Genomic DNA, 16,097 nt, shown 5'->3' with positions numbered 1-16,097 from the left:
ACGGTTTCTGAAAGGCTAAAGAAAGACTCAGAGGGCCTAAATTCTGGCTATATTGATCCAAAGAGGAAATAAGTGGAAATAATTTCATATAGGTTTGAATTTCTAGCTATATTGATCCAAAGAGGGCCTAAATTCTCGCTTAGGATATGGTATAGTAATCAAGCAAGTGGATGTATGATTTCTCTATCCGAAAGTTACTTCTCCCTTGTGTCATTTCTCAAATATTTCACTCATATAAGGCTTTAGGCTATATTCTCACAGAATTTGTAGAATAAATATACTAGCTTAGATTTTAGAAACTTACTGTCAATACAAACGTAGATACTCATGCAATATATTTATAGAAATATGCAAAAATTATTACCTACATATTAACCTAAATTTCTAAAAACTATTCTAATGCAAAAGCTAACATGAAACTTCTAGATTATTAAGAGTATAGAAAGAAAATAATACCACTATTCCTAAGTGTACAACATAAACTTTTTATTTATATTTTTGAATTTTTGAAATTTTTACTAGAAAACAAGTGCATATTATACATATCTATATCCTAACAGATGCCTTAAATTACGTGTGTCTCTATGCCACCCTGAAACAAGAAGCATGTTTTGTCCTCAAAGTATTGAAATAAAAAGGGTAGAAAAATACCATGGAAATGCGTGAAATTTTGGAACATCTGTAAAACAAGGTTAAAACATACTAATATAGAAAAATAAAAGCAGACGCAACTCTATATGAGTTCCACCCATTATGGGGTTACAAGAAGTAAATTGCTTGGGACATAAGCAGACACTAACTGAAACTAAAAACTTACCTTATCTCTAGCATTTAAGTGTCATCCTCCTCCTCTTCATAGGAGCGAGGTTCTTTTGCGTCCTGCCACGCTATGATAACTTGCCAAGCCCTTCGCCATGTATCATCAACCCGTCCTAACCTGTCAAGTGTTACTCGGTCTGATGGGGTGTAAGGAGCAACCAAATGAGGTTGCACCTGCCATCCCGACCAAGTCATAACTCGAAATGAACGAACAATGCAATTGGTGGGTCTTATGATTTCAACCCCAACCCGATCCGTGAACTGGGTACAGAATTCAAGTAAACAACCGCGCATGATGCGGCAAACCAAAATAGGCATAAAAAGATACTTATGCCTCATGCTATGGGCTTTCGCTAGACTAGCCACTAAAACTCTGGGAATGTCGTATAAGAAACGTCCCTTGTCTAAAGCAAGGAAAACGTCACCAGCTATATTATTTGCATAAGTAAACCACCACTTCCCTAAAATATTCATCAGGATAAATAACATGGTGGTGCCTACGTTCAGGGACAGGCTACCATGGGCTATGTTATATTGCCCTTGGTCCATTACACGAAACACCCCTCCCCCATAATACTCGTGAAAATATGCATAGTTATAGAGGTATGCATTATTAGTCATATATCCCCACATGTTTGTAGGATCAGGCAAAGGCACTCCCGAAACCAACACTACCAAAGACTTACTGAATTCTATTGTCATGTCATAAACTACGACGGAGAATTTTTGTTTTCCATCAAGTTGACAAAAGAATGTAGCATTATCATAGAAATATGCAGTAAGTTGAGGTGAATTCGAGTCGTCAGGACTTACCAGTAGGTGCCGCCATCCTAACTGCACGATCCTCTATAGGTCTCGCTTCCCAACAAGTCTTTGAAAGACTGCTCAGGTATGACTATAGGAGATGGCATCACAGTAAATACTCTCTAGAAGTGTTGCAAACAACCCTGGAAAAACTCACAAAAAATCAGGAAATTGAAGCGGCTGCTAAGGTCAGGGCGCGGGGTGCGCTCCAAAATTGCCTGTGAAGGGCGCAGGGTGCGCTCCTATCTTGGGCGAGGTCCAGAGAAGAGAGCGCAGGGTGCACTCTAGTCTTGCTCGAGTTCCAGAGGAAAGAGCGCAGGGTGCGCTCTGGAATGGTGTGTGTAGGGCGCGCTCCGTGTACTCTGAGCAGGATGAAGTGAAAAATAAAAGGAAAATTTTAGAGGTTCAAGGTGAAGGATCCAAGTGAGGTGTGTGGGTTGTGAGTGTAGAATGAATCAAGTATATATAGGGTTTTAGTTTCTAAAACGAATCAACAAGTTGCCAAAAAAATTTAAGGCAATTGCCGGAAACAAAATATTCTAAAACCAAAACGGAAACAAGTTAGGTGCATATTCCGAATATAAACCAATAGCTTTTTGGTTAAATTCAAAATAACAACTTCCTAATTCTATTCATTGAAATCCCATTCTACAACACTATCTAATCTTAGCCATGCCAATATCAGCAACATTCCCAACAACTCATATTTCCACGATTTGCAAGATTTAACTTCTAAAATGGTGGACAAGATAAAAACAATACGAAAAACAATAATACCACCCCCAAACAATTCTGGAAGGTGGGATTCATTCAAAAATCATCGCATGCTTAGATAAGAACCAAATTAAATTCAAATAGAAATTCAAATAACAATTAACTACAGAATTCAAATTTAACAACTAAATTTAACAACTTAATATCCAATCTATTAAAAACAATAAAAACAACATCAAAACAATAAATTTCCTAAACCACTATCCCCGAGATGAAGATGGGCCTTGAGATGAAGATGGGCTCAAGTCATCCTTCCTTCAGCGACGATGCTCATGCCTCACAGACTCTTTTGAGGAAGAACCCCCGATAGGTGGCATGTGTTCTAGGATTTCCACTCGGAACCGGCGCTGTGCCTCCATAAATGCCTTCATCTCTTCCCAACGCTCATCCTAGCACTGGAAGTTTGTCTCCACAGTCTTCTGCACGTTCACATGTTCATCATGAATGGCAACCTTCCTATTCCGCAAGTCTTCACATATATGGTTCAGGGAACGCAAACCACGATGCAACACTGACATGAGTTCCATATCAGAATTACCGTTCTCCAAGGCATTGGCATTAAAACATGTTGTGTCCTCCTCATCATCCGAATCACCCTCTTCCACAAACCTTTCTCCCGGCAATCTCCAAACTTTCTAAACACATCCCATATAAGCAATTGCATTTGCATGCAACTTCAACATTATCCGCTTAGTTTTGGGTTTCTTACCAAAAGACAACATAATCTTCGTAATTAAAGTAGGAAAAGGTATGGTACTTACTCCAACTCCTCTAATCATAGTGATCAAGAAGTCAATGATGCAAAATTCATACCTCTGGTTCTGTAGTATTCGGAGTACGTGCAGATAATTCAGACCGATGTCACTGAACTTCTCTTTCCAAAGGACATTCTTACCAACCCACTGAGCTACAACTAGCTAGTTGGTTCTTAGTGACGACTGTTGGATGCACTGCGATTTCGCATTGTACTCTCCTTCCACAACATTGTCTTTCATCAATGCCTCTACCCTGCCATACTAGGATTCCTGCACGGTGGCTACTAGCTGGTGGTTTTGCATAATTCCCAGAACCTCAGTCATAATCGAAGCATGCACTTCTCACCTCGCACTATTTACCTTCACAAAAATCTTTCTATCCTCGATTTCTCGCTTCTTATAAAAATTTAAAACCAAATCCTCATGGTAAAAATCATCCTCCGTATACCACAACCATTGCCAATCCCTATGTTTCATCTCATCATCGTAAAATGGTGTAAAATAGTCTGATTTGAAAACTTGTTCCGGGAGGATTTTGCGTTTTTGGGCCATTGAGTAATGGAATTCGAAATGTGGGTTTGAATAAGGTAGGGGAGGGTAAATGGAACAAGAAATCAAACCTTGGTTTGATTGGCCTTTTGATTTGGGCAAATTTTTTTGATTTTGTTCGATTTTTTCGAACTGTTCGAGAGAGAAGGGAACTGGAGGGGACGGAATTCGGTGTGGGTGGGTTGTTTTGAGGTGGTTAAAGTCGGTGGTAGTGAAAATCGGTGTTGGTTTTTTCCTTTTTTTTTTTAGGTTTTGGTTCGTTAATGGAGGTGAAAAGATGAGGAAGAAGAAGAACGCGATGCGTTCTTGGGTTTTACTATTTACTTGGGCCCAAGCCCAAACAAATTTGGAAATACCCATTTTGTCCCTATACGTGCCAAATTAAAATTGAAATTCTCGACTCGTTACCTGTCCGATTTTTACGAATGAGATATGGAAATGATCAGGAGAGAATTTCCAATCCAATGATCCATAATTAAAATACTCTATTCTAACCATAGTTGACATATAAAAAGATGGAAAATGCCTCAAAGTGCGTGAATAACGTAAGTTACACGAACAAATAAAATCTAAATTCATAGATAAAGTCAACCCGAATCAAAATACAATTAAACGACATAAGTAACAAAAATAGAAAGTTGAGCAATCAAGGATGGAAAGACCAACACCCCACCAAACAAATATTATAGAACAGAGCTCAGAAAATTTGTTTTAAATGTGGGTATTTTAAAGTCAGATTCCTGATACTTCCTAGATTACTATTTTTATGGTTTTGATATTTTTTACTTTTTATGACTACGGATTAATATAAGAAAAACAATAAAGCAATAAAGACATAATTCACACTATAAAGAAACATGACTTAAAAACTGAGAAAACATTCAAGAGTGGAAAACGTGAATTATGTTAAACGTGGACTTAGGATCCGATACTTACAGCCACATACTCCAATAGGAGGGCCCGGTTACCTGAATGGTGCACTTACCAAAATATAAGAATGGAATGGAGTACACTGAAGAATAAAATGAGCCGTTTATAGTCAGATACTCGAAACTTTAACAAATACTTAGATATATATACATACCCTGCAGTTTGCCATATATCAACAACCGAAATAGTTGTGGGTCGTGCCATATATAATTATCACAGGAAACACATCCAAACACCATCAAGCACCATGATTTCCCATGACGTAGCATAACAGAATGAGAGAAAATACTGATGAATCTAGAATCTAACTTAGCATGCAAAGTCTTCTTGTTTTTCCAACGAAAGGGTGGGCAAGTGAATGATTTTGAGTAAATGGATGGTTGTGGAAGATATGGTGGATATGGATGAATTGTAGAAGTAATAAATGGAAGAAATGAGAGAGTGGGTTTATCACAAAATTCATTGGTGGAGTGGGTTGGTATAATCACACAACTGAAAATGAAAGTATCATGTGGCTCTGTAGCTAGTAATTTCGTACTAGGAGAATTTAAAAAATCATGAAGCACAGGAGAAATAAGAGGGTCAAGTGCAAACTCAAGGTTCTTTTGAAAAGGTGGAGGGCAGGGAACATTGATGGAAGGTGAATGAGTGACAGGATAATGTGTGGTGGGTGAATAGTGTTCAGCTAGAGCTCTCAAGTCTATATCATCAGAAGTTTTTAGATATGCAAGACATTCTTCGATAGGTGAATTAGAAGAATCAGTGGGATATTGTGTGAAAAATTCTTCTTCTGTCATGGCGTCAATGTTTGAAATTTCGAAGGAAAGAATTTGGTGCATCTGATTATCTAGAAACGTGTAGTCGAAATAATCTTGAGCTAAGCTCTCGATCATGCTAACCTCTCCATCGACAGTCATATTTGGGAATTGTTGCATCATTTTAAAAACATTTACCTCAACAGAAAGATGGCCAAAAGACAAGGACATCAAACCATCGCGGAAATTTATGAGCGCGTTGGCATTTGCTAAGAAAGGGCGCCCTAAAATAATCGGAACAGAGTCGTTAGCAACTTCTGTGTCGAGGATAACAAAATCAGCAGGATAGTAGAAATCCTGAACCTTAACAAGCACGTTTTCAACCACACCCTTAGATACTTAATAGACCGATCAACTAATTGCAACGTCATTTTAGTAGGTTGCATCTCATGTAGACCTATTTATTTATATAAATAATAAGGGAGTAAGTTAACACTCGCCCCCAGGTCTAATAGCGCGGTCATCATATGAGAATCTCTTAAGGAGCATTCTACAGTAGGACGACCAGGGTCCTTGTACTTAACGGTTCCATTATGTTCGGTTAAAGTTGGAAATTATTCAGTTAGAAAGGCATCTTTAGGAATATTTGTCTTACGCCTAGTAGTGCACAATTCTTTAAGAAACTTAGCATGGTGAGGTAACTTTTTAATTGCGTCTAGAAAGGGTAGGTTTATTGTTAGATTTTTGAAAACCTCCCTAATCTCATTGAAATTCGTATCCTTGGTTAATATGGCTAATATCTGGGGAAACGGTGGTTTCTCTCTATATTTATCATATAGATCAACAAGATGTCTAACCTTGGCTTTTTGTTTCTTAGGTTGTGGTTTAACTGGTACCTCTACTGGGGTAGGATCTTCAGTTATTACTTCGGTATTTAGTACAATATCCGGTGTAGGGACTCCTGGTGGAGTAACTATAGGCATAGTTACGGCGTTATCAACCACACTGCCAGAACGGAGAGTGGTGATGGCCTTTAGTTCACCTACATTTCCATTTTCATTACTAGTATTACCGTTTATCTCAAAGGCTGTGTTTGTTGTTTTAGGATTAGGTATCGTTTGACCTGGAAACACACCTTTTGGTTGTACTTCTTTTAGACTAATTGTTGTAAGGAAAGTTGGATGGACTGTAAAATCTGTTGTTGGGTTTGCATAAAGGTGTCGAAACGATCCGGTTGTGAAGGAGTGCTTGTTACAGATTGTGTGACAGGAACTATGTCACGTTGATTATTAACAGGTGGGCTGTGGTAGTTATGATTAACTGGAACGATACCTCTATTAGCATTATAATTGTTATTATTATAATTATTATAATTCCCTTGTCCTTTCCTTGTCGTGGTGGAGCTTGGTTGTAATTGTTTGCTGGCCTAACATTTTGATTATTATACCCTGGAGGTGTAACTTGTTAATTATTTCTCCAACTGAAGTTGGGATGTTGTCTCCAAGGGGCGTTAAGAATATGATAGCTATTAATGGAGGAAACATTATCTGGTTGTGATGTTTGTTGTTCATAGGCGAGAGGACAATAGGAGTCAGGATGCTCAGGACTCAAACAAAAATTAAATGGATTAGAGTTGACATTCATGATGGGGATAGGCTTTTATTGAAGAGAAATAGCTTCTACCTTTCTAGTGAGAGATTCAATTAAATTTTTAAGCTCAGGATCGAGTTTAATCTCAAACATACTGGCAGCCTTAACTGTTGAAGAAGAACTAGCGGAGCGGGGGATATCGTCACTACGCCCTCACCCCAATTATTATTACGCTTTGTTTGATCTTCCCAAAACCTATAAGCCTCTGAGGCTCCTTTACTGAGTAAACTACCCCCATTCATTATATCAAGGACCTCTTTGTGGTGGTGTAAAAGTCCCTTGAAAAAGGCACGAACTAACGTGTCTTTCGCAAGTTTATGATGTGGACACTCTATAAGAAGATCAGTGAAACGATTCCAAGCCTCTGAAAGGGATTCATAAGGATTCTGTTGGAAAAAGTGAATCTTGGAAAGCATTTCATTTGTCTTCAGTGGTGAGTAAAAATGTTCCATAAATAGTTGAACAAGTTAGGTGCTTGGGCAATTAACCAAGACGCCGCCTTATCGACTAGGGTGAAAGAAAATACTCTCAGTTTAATTTGTTCTGCACCTACCGTAGGATGATGGAATGTGGTAAGAACTTGTTCAATCCTAAGCATATGCTGATAAGGTTTTTCATGGTCTAACCCATGAAAAACTGGTAACAAATTAAATATATTTGGGGGGATTCGGAAATCCCCCACTGGGTCTGCAAGAACGATGTAAGATTTTGGGCTATCGTTCAGGGCATTGTAAAAGTCAGAGAGAGGAGACTCTCTTTCTTCGGCCATTATTTCAGGTGTAGTGTGTGGTATACTAGATAGGTGTGTGTGTTGACGTTCACAGTAGATTACATTAGTCGTTTTTTCTCTACCTGACCTTAATCTCATGCAAGGCTAAGTCCAATATCAAAGAAACACGACAACAATCAAAATAACCCTGATATGCTAGTATAAATCCTCTAACAGGAGTTTGTGAGGAGTGGAAGAAAAAAAAGTACCTGAATGCTTCCTTGCTTAGCTTATGAATAACGTCTTGTATACGCGAGCTCAGCGTATTTAACAAGTTAGAAACACTGAATAACTTGAAGAAATGTAAATTTGTACCAACCTGTGGAAATCGGGCTGCTCAGAAGAGGGCGCGAGGTGTGCTCGGATTTTGCCTAGGAAGGGCGCGGGTTGCGCTCTTGCCTATCTCGAGTTCCAGGGGTTTCAGCACGGAGTACGCTCTGTTTTTGCCTTGGAGGATGCGAGGCACGCTCACTGTATCCCTGCGAAAAAAAATTAGTTCTGAAGCAAACAACCACAGTTAGAACCAAACAAGGGTGGGTGGATTTAATGGGACTGTTGTAGGATTATCACTACTAAAGAAAATGAAACTAAACACAACTAAGATGGCAGCGACGCCATTTGATAAAAGGAAAAATGATAGTTTTACCTACGAATAAGCGATGAAACTCAAATGTAAGTAAAACTAGAACTACTTCTTGCTTATATATCAAAGTTATCTACTATCTTTATCAATACAATATGTTTAGAGTAGAGAATTCGTTCCACTCCTAGTTTGTTTAGGTGTAACGTTTCTTAGTTCGTGTAAGCTAACAAAGTCGTGAGAGTAATGGAATTGAAATTAACTATGATGGTAATTCAACTAATCAAGATGCGATAAATGAAATGACAACAATTTAATACTAAATTGACAATATGGGGAGGAATTAGGGGAATTTGTTTCCACCTTGATTCGACTCAATTAACTAACGAAGAATTGTCGTAATCCGTATTGAAATATTTTTGCATAACAATTGGGTCTATCTAATCCCTAATCATTCATGATAATCTCTACCAACTAACAATCATCATGTGAATCAATCAAACTCATTCTCATGGAGAACTAATTACTTTCTAGAATTGAATATATTACTACGACGATTTCTACGCTAATAAAATCAAGTTTCATCAAGGCTCCTCAAACCCCTCTAATGGAGGTTTTAGCCTTGAATCATTACACTATCATTTCTAACACAAAAACAATAAGAACAACTCATTTGATATAAGTAATTTAAACTTTATAATTCTAATTGAACAATAGTCTAAGATTCAAAATGAATTAAAACTGAATTTAAAACTAAGATTATGAATAACTAATTATCAATTTAAGACAAACTAAATGAAATGAACTAAGTAATGGATTCCAAAACTAAATTTATTATTTTAACTAATTTATCAATAATTCACTAGATAAACAATAAGTTATTGATTCTACAAACTAATTTATTATTCTAAAAACTAAATCTATGAAAAATAACTAAATCTAAACTAAGTTATTGGATAATCTCCAAGTAAAAACTAAATTGCTTAAGAGCTAAGTCTTTATCTCTTCATCTGGAGGAGACCAAATCCACAATTTCGTGCATGGGCTAAGGAGCCATGTTTTGGGCCGGAAAATCGAGCCCAAAACCTCATTACTTCAGTCCACAAAGGGGTTTTCAGCTGGAAATGACTTCAGCAGCATTTTCAACTACTTTTGCACATCTGATTGGGTCAAGACTTGGACCATTAGAATGCTCGTTTCGAGACAGTCGTTTTGACATAAGGTAGGCCTAATTCCAAAGTCTGAGTCCAAAGGTACGGCCTTTGGAAGTTCTGTTGACTTTTGTGTGCTATTTCTGCTCGCGTTGACTTTGACTTTTCTGCTTTGACCGGGATTTAAAAATGCTTTCTCTCCTTGAATCTTGGTCTTTAATCATAGAACTTCTTAGCAACCAACCTTTGCTCCATTATCTCGCAAAAAGGGTGCATTTCTACACATATTCGACTCCAATGCCTGAAATACATATGAACACGATAACAGTACTAACTCTTACTTATTAATCACATAATTGGTCAAAAAGCAATATTGTTAAGGGGTTAAAATTACAGTTTTGGGCTTTTATCAATTATGCAATTATGGTTGGTAATTAATAGTATCTTATTTAAGGTCGTGTTTTGGTACTGAATCTAAAACTTATAGCATTTAGATGAGTAATTGATAATTTGATACTTTCATGTATTTGAATTTTCTTTCATTTGTATTATTATTATTTTTATTTTCTGTGTCTATCCTTTTTTCCACTCTTATAAAAAATCAAACTCCTCATCTATCATATTATTTATCATTGGCTTTTACCGTTTCTTTTACGTATTAAACGTTTTAAACCCGTTTTACCATTGTAAACCCATTTTTTATGCCCTACATTTTTCTACGTTTTTTTTAAAGTGGAAATTTTATTGATAATGATAACGAGTTTTACAAATAATTAAGACAAACGTGCAACAAGCTGGGCCGGAAGTCCTTTCTGAATGGCAAATCTTATTCTTCTAAATACAAACTCGTTGGAGCTAGTTTTTTTTTCCCCCCAAGACATTCCGTTTAAAACACGAACTAAGTTTTTTTCAAGTACGTAGTTTTAAACCCGTACCGTACTTAGTGACAATGATTATGTGCATACGGATGTTTGTGGACCATCCAGAGTGGCTTCTAAAGGAGGTAACCATTATTATGTCTCATTCATTGATGATCATACTCGCTATGTGTAGGTGTCTATGATAAAATCCAAAGATGAAATGTTTTAGATATTTAAGAAGTTGAAAGCAAGGGTTGAGAATCAAACAGAAAAGAAGGTGAAGACTTTGAGGTTTGACAATGGTACTAAGTATACTAATGGTTCTTTCCAAGAGTTTTATGTGCAATATGGTATTTCTAGACACTAGACGATCAGGGGCACGCCTCAACAGAATGGGATGGTAGAGAGGATGAGTAGAATATTGCTTGAAATAGCGAGATATCTGTTGTCTAATGGTAGTCTTGGCAGAGAGTATTGGGCAGATGCAGTGTCCATGGCGTGTTACCTGTATATTAACAGGTCACCGATTCCGACAATAGATTGCAAGACACCTTATGAGGTGTGGTAAAGGAAACCTACTGATTACAGTATTTTGTGAGTGTTTGAATCTGCAGCTTATACCATGTGAGGGAAAACAAGTTTGATCCTAGAGCAAATAATACAATATTCTTGGGCTTTGCAAATGGGGTAAAGGGATACAGACTGTGGTGTCTTGAAGACAACAAGTTCCTGGTCAACAGAGATGTTACCTTTAATGAGACTTCAGTGCTAACTTTTAGCAAGCCAGAGAAAGCTGGACAGAGTGGTGATTCTATAGAAACTCAGGCTACTGAGCTTGAGTTGTCTGATGCAGCAGATGATTGGTTGGTTCATGATAATGTCCAGGATCATGGAAACACACAACAACCGGACGAAGAGCATGAGCATCCACAACTTGAGTTGGCTATCACTAGGCCAAAGATACAAGTTAAGGAAGTCCACAAGTATAGGCACGATAAGCCGGTGAAATATTATGGTCAGATGGATCTAGTAGCATATGCACTGAATATTGAAGGTGATGAGCCAAATAGCTTCAAAGAAGTTGTTAAAGATGCATATTACATCAATTGGTTAGTAGCTATGCAAGAAGAGATGGAATCTCTTTATAAGAATCACATATTGGACCTGGTTTTATTGCCGCCTATTGGTAGCAAATGGGTGTTCAGAAAGAAGGAGGTATTTCCTGAGTCGGGTGATACTGGGTTCAAAGCAAGAGTGATAGCAAAGGGTTTCTCACAAAAGTAAGGAGTTGATTATAATGAGGTTTTCTTACCGGTGGTCAAGCATACTTCTATCCATGTGTTATTAAGTTTGGTAGCTCACTTCAACTTGGAGTTGGAGCAACTTGATGTGAAAACTGCTTTCTTGCCTAGCGACTTAGAGGAAGAGATCTATATGAGACAACCGGAAGATTTTGTTGTTATGTTGTTGAGAAAGATGATCATGTGTGCAAACTAAATAGGTCATTTTATGGTTTAAAGCAATCGCCAAGGCAATGGTACAAGCGCTTTGACATGTTCATGATGAAGCAAAAATATACCCGAATTAAGTATGATTGTTGTGTTTACTTTAGTAGACTTCATGGTGATGACTTTGTTTAACTCTTGCTTTATGTGGATGACATGCTTATTGCTTTCAAAAATATGGTGGGGATAGAAAAGTTGAAATCTCAACTTAGCTCTGAGTTTCAATCTCCATGCCCAAGAAGATATTGGGCATGGAGATTGAAAAAGATATGAAGAAGTGAAGGCTAGTTGTATCTCAGAAGAAATACCTTCAGAAAGAGATTTCTAGATTCGATATAAAGAATGCAAAGACGATTTCTACTCCTTTGGCTAGGCATTTTAGGCTTTCAGCTAGGTTCTCTCCCAGCTCGGTGGAGGAGCAAAAACATATGGCTCTAGTTCCTTATGCTAGTGTATTGGGTAGTTTGATGTATGCTATGGTGTGCACACGCGCAAACATTTCACAAGTTGTCAGTGTTGTGAGTAGGTATATGGCAAATCCTGGGAAGTAACATTAGGAGGCAGTGAAATGGGTATTGAGGTACTTGAAGGATACCTTGGATATAGGATTAGTTATGGTAGAGATACCTCTCATGTTAGTGGTTATGTGGACTCAGATTATGTAGTGATCATGAAGATCGCGACTACTGGTTATATGTTTATGATGCATGGTGTACCGGTTAGTTAGAGGTCTATGCTATATGCTACAGTGCCTCTATCTACTACAAAGGCAAAGTATATGGTAGTGGCAGTGGTAGTGAAAGTGACCTTATGGCTTCAAGGTCTTCTAGATGATATGAGTTTTAAGCAGGACAGTGTTACTTTATATTGTGATAATCAAAGTGCTATTCATTTGGCAAAGAACCATGTTCATCATGCTCGGATGAAACATATTGATGTCTGTTATTGATAAACGTAAAATGATAGTTTTACCTACAAATAAGTAACGAAACTCAAATGAAAGTAAAATTAAAGCTATTTTCGATTGCTAAGGGTTTATCAAAATTACTCTACTCTCGATTCTATAGCAATATAGTGGGAATAAAAGATCGTTTCACTCCTACTTGTTTAGAATTCGATGTTTTCTAAGATTATCGGTCTATCCAAAGTTAATGAGAGTAATGATGAGAATTATACTACGATGTGAATTATACTAACAAGATACGATAAACTCAAACTACAGAAATTCTAATTTGACAATATGATAAAGAATTAGGGGGGATTGATTCCACCTTGATTCGACTTAATCAACTAACAAAGAAATGTCGTAATCCAATTTTCAATGCTTTCGCATAACAAACTAGTAATTCTAATCCCTAATTATTCATGGCAATCTCTACCAAATAATAACTAGCATGTGAAGCAATCAAACCCATTCTCATGGTGAACTAATTACTTTATAGAATTGAATAGATTATCACGACAATTTCTAAGCTAACAAAATCAAGTTTTCATCAAGGCTTCCTCAAACCCCTCTAATGGAGGTTATAGCCTAGAGTCATCAAACTATCATTTCTATACGAATTTAAGCAGGACATGATATAAAGATTATAAATTTACTAATTAGAACTAATCAAGAATTCAAAACTAAATTAACAACTAAGAAATGATTAATAACTAAATGGTCGAAATTAGATCTAATGAATAATAATCTAATGATTCCAAATGAACTAAAACAAGATTTAAAACTAATTTGGAACTATAATTCTGATTTAACTAATTATCAAATGAAGACAACCTAATTTCTGAATTTAACACAACTAAAACTAAATAAGAATTTAATCAAATAAACTAAATTGAGATGAAAACTAATACTTTATTATAAAACTAATAGTGATTCTAAATAATAATCTATTTTTGTTCTAACACTAATTAATTAAAAGGTAAAAACTAGATCTAAAACGAGCTATTGAAACTAATTAATGGAGTCTAAAACTAGATCTAAAATTATTGGTTAATGGCTACCTAAAAACTAGAATGCTTAAGAGTTAAGTCTTGTGTGTTCAAATAGAGGAGACTAGATCCACATTTTTGTACGTGGGCTGAGGAGCCATGTTTTGGGCCAGAAAATTGAGCCTAAAACCCAATCTCTTCAGTCCACAGAGCCCTTTTCAACCAAATTTTGCTTTAATAGACTTTTCATCCACTTCTGCTCCTCTGATTGGATTAAGGCTTAGACCATTGGAAAGCTCTTTCTGAGCCGGTCATTTTGACATAAGATGGGCCTAATTCCGAGGTCTGAGTCCAAATATACAGTCTTCTAAAGTTCTACTGACTTTTATGCGCTGTTTCTGCTCGCGTTGACTTTGACTTTTCAGCTTTGACTGGGCTTTTTAAAGGCTTTGTCTCTTTGAATCTTGGCCTTTAATCACAGAACTCCTTAGCAACCAACCCTTGCTCCTTTATCTCGCAGAAGTGACACATTTCTGCACATGATCGACTTCAATGCCTGAAATACATAAAAGCACGTAACCAACATTAACTCTTATTTATTACTCGCATAATTGGTCTAAAAGTATTATTGTTAAGGGGTTAAAACTACAGTTTTGGGCTCTTATCAAACCACTCCTAAACAGCATTTTGCTTGTCCTCAAGCAAATATGAGAAATTAGCATAAGTGACCAAAAATGGAGTTCTAACTACTCTCGTTTCGCCGAGTGTGATTACATTGACCATATGCAACAAGGCCTTAAACTACTAGGAATTCTCTAGCGGACGAGTTATAGCCTCGTGAGAGTTTTCCAGTGAAGGTACTCACAAACTTCATCTATACTATAACGACTAAGAAATAAAACTATTGTTCCCTTATTTATGCTCCCAATTATCTATATATCTCACTTAGCAATGAATACAGAATAATCAAGTCGAAACCTAAGCTAATATGTGAATAATAATCAATCATCTATGAATAAACATATATACAATGAGTAATACTATTAAATGTATTAGCAGATCCGTTTCTGAAAACTTGGAATAGCGTCCTTAAGTAGGTCCTCACATAAATGTCAAGACAAAAACCACTCTGATTTTTCCGCTCAAGTTTCGCTACTCCACTGCGTAGTGGGCACACTTTACCTTACAATCTCAATGACATACAAGGAAGCTGGGTTCGATCAAACACATCTGCCACTTACTATCACACTAACCTATTCCTAATTGAGCTAGAGGTCTTTATTAGGTGTTGCGGGGATCAGGAGAAGGTTTAAGAAGGAAGGAAATGGATATTCAAAAAGGACAAGTCTGAGATAATAGAGTCTTCATATTATGTAACTGGAGAAAACCTTGTTCTTTACTTTTACTTTTATACTTTGTTTCCATCCTTAGCCTTTTTATTTTGGCTTTTTGACTCCTTGTATTCTATTTTTGGAGTTTTAATTTTGTTTCTATTTTTATTTTTATTTTTTTTTCTTTGGATGGAAACTTATTTTCTTTATCTTTTCTGAAGCAACTAACTAATTTTTTCGTTTACACAGGTTTTTCCTTTCTCTTTTCTTCACTCATCCTATTCTCAGACTTATCCTATAATGGGTAGGTTGAATTTTTATTTTGTTTTCTTTTTGTAAAAGGGTAAAGGATTTGCGGTTTATGAAAGGCTAAAGAAAGGCTCAAAGGGGCGACTAGCTGAAAATAATTCATAGGTTTGAGTTTCTGGCAATATCGATCCAAAGAGGGCCTAAATTCTCATTTAGGATATTGTATAGTGATCAAGCCAGTGGACGTGTGATTTCTCTATCCGGATTTTACTTCTCCCTTGTGTCATTCTCAAATGTTTCGCTCATATAAGGCTTTAGGCTATATTCTCACAAGATTTGTAGAATAAGTACTCTAGCCTAGATTTTAGAAACTTACTGCCAAACAATCATAGATACTCATTTAATATATTTATAGATAGATGCAAATATTATTATCTACATATTAACCTAAGTTTCTAAAAACTATTCTAATACAAATGCTACGTGAGACTTCTAGATTATTGAGAGCATAGAGAAATAAAACAATACCAATATTCCTAAGTGTATAGCATAAATTTTTTATTTATATTTTTGAAATTTTTGAATTTTTACCAGAAAACAAGTGCATATTGTACATATCTATATCCTAACAGATGCCTTAATTACACGTGTTTCTATGCCACCCCCAAACAAGAAGCATGCTTT

The sequence above is a fragment of the Coptis chinensis genome, chromosome 6 (genome assembly GCF_015680905.1).
Source record: "Coptis chinensis isolate HL-2020 chromosome 6, ASM1568090v1, whole genome shotgun sequence".
Classification (NCBI taxonomy): domain Eukaryota; kingdom Viridiplantae; phylum Streptophyta; class Magnoliopsida; order Ranunculales; family Ranunculaceae; genus Coptis; species Coptis chinensis.
The sequence above is the reverse complement of the archived record's forward strand: the minus strand, read 5'-3'. Positions refer to the sequence as shown.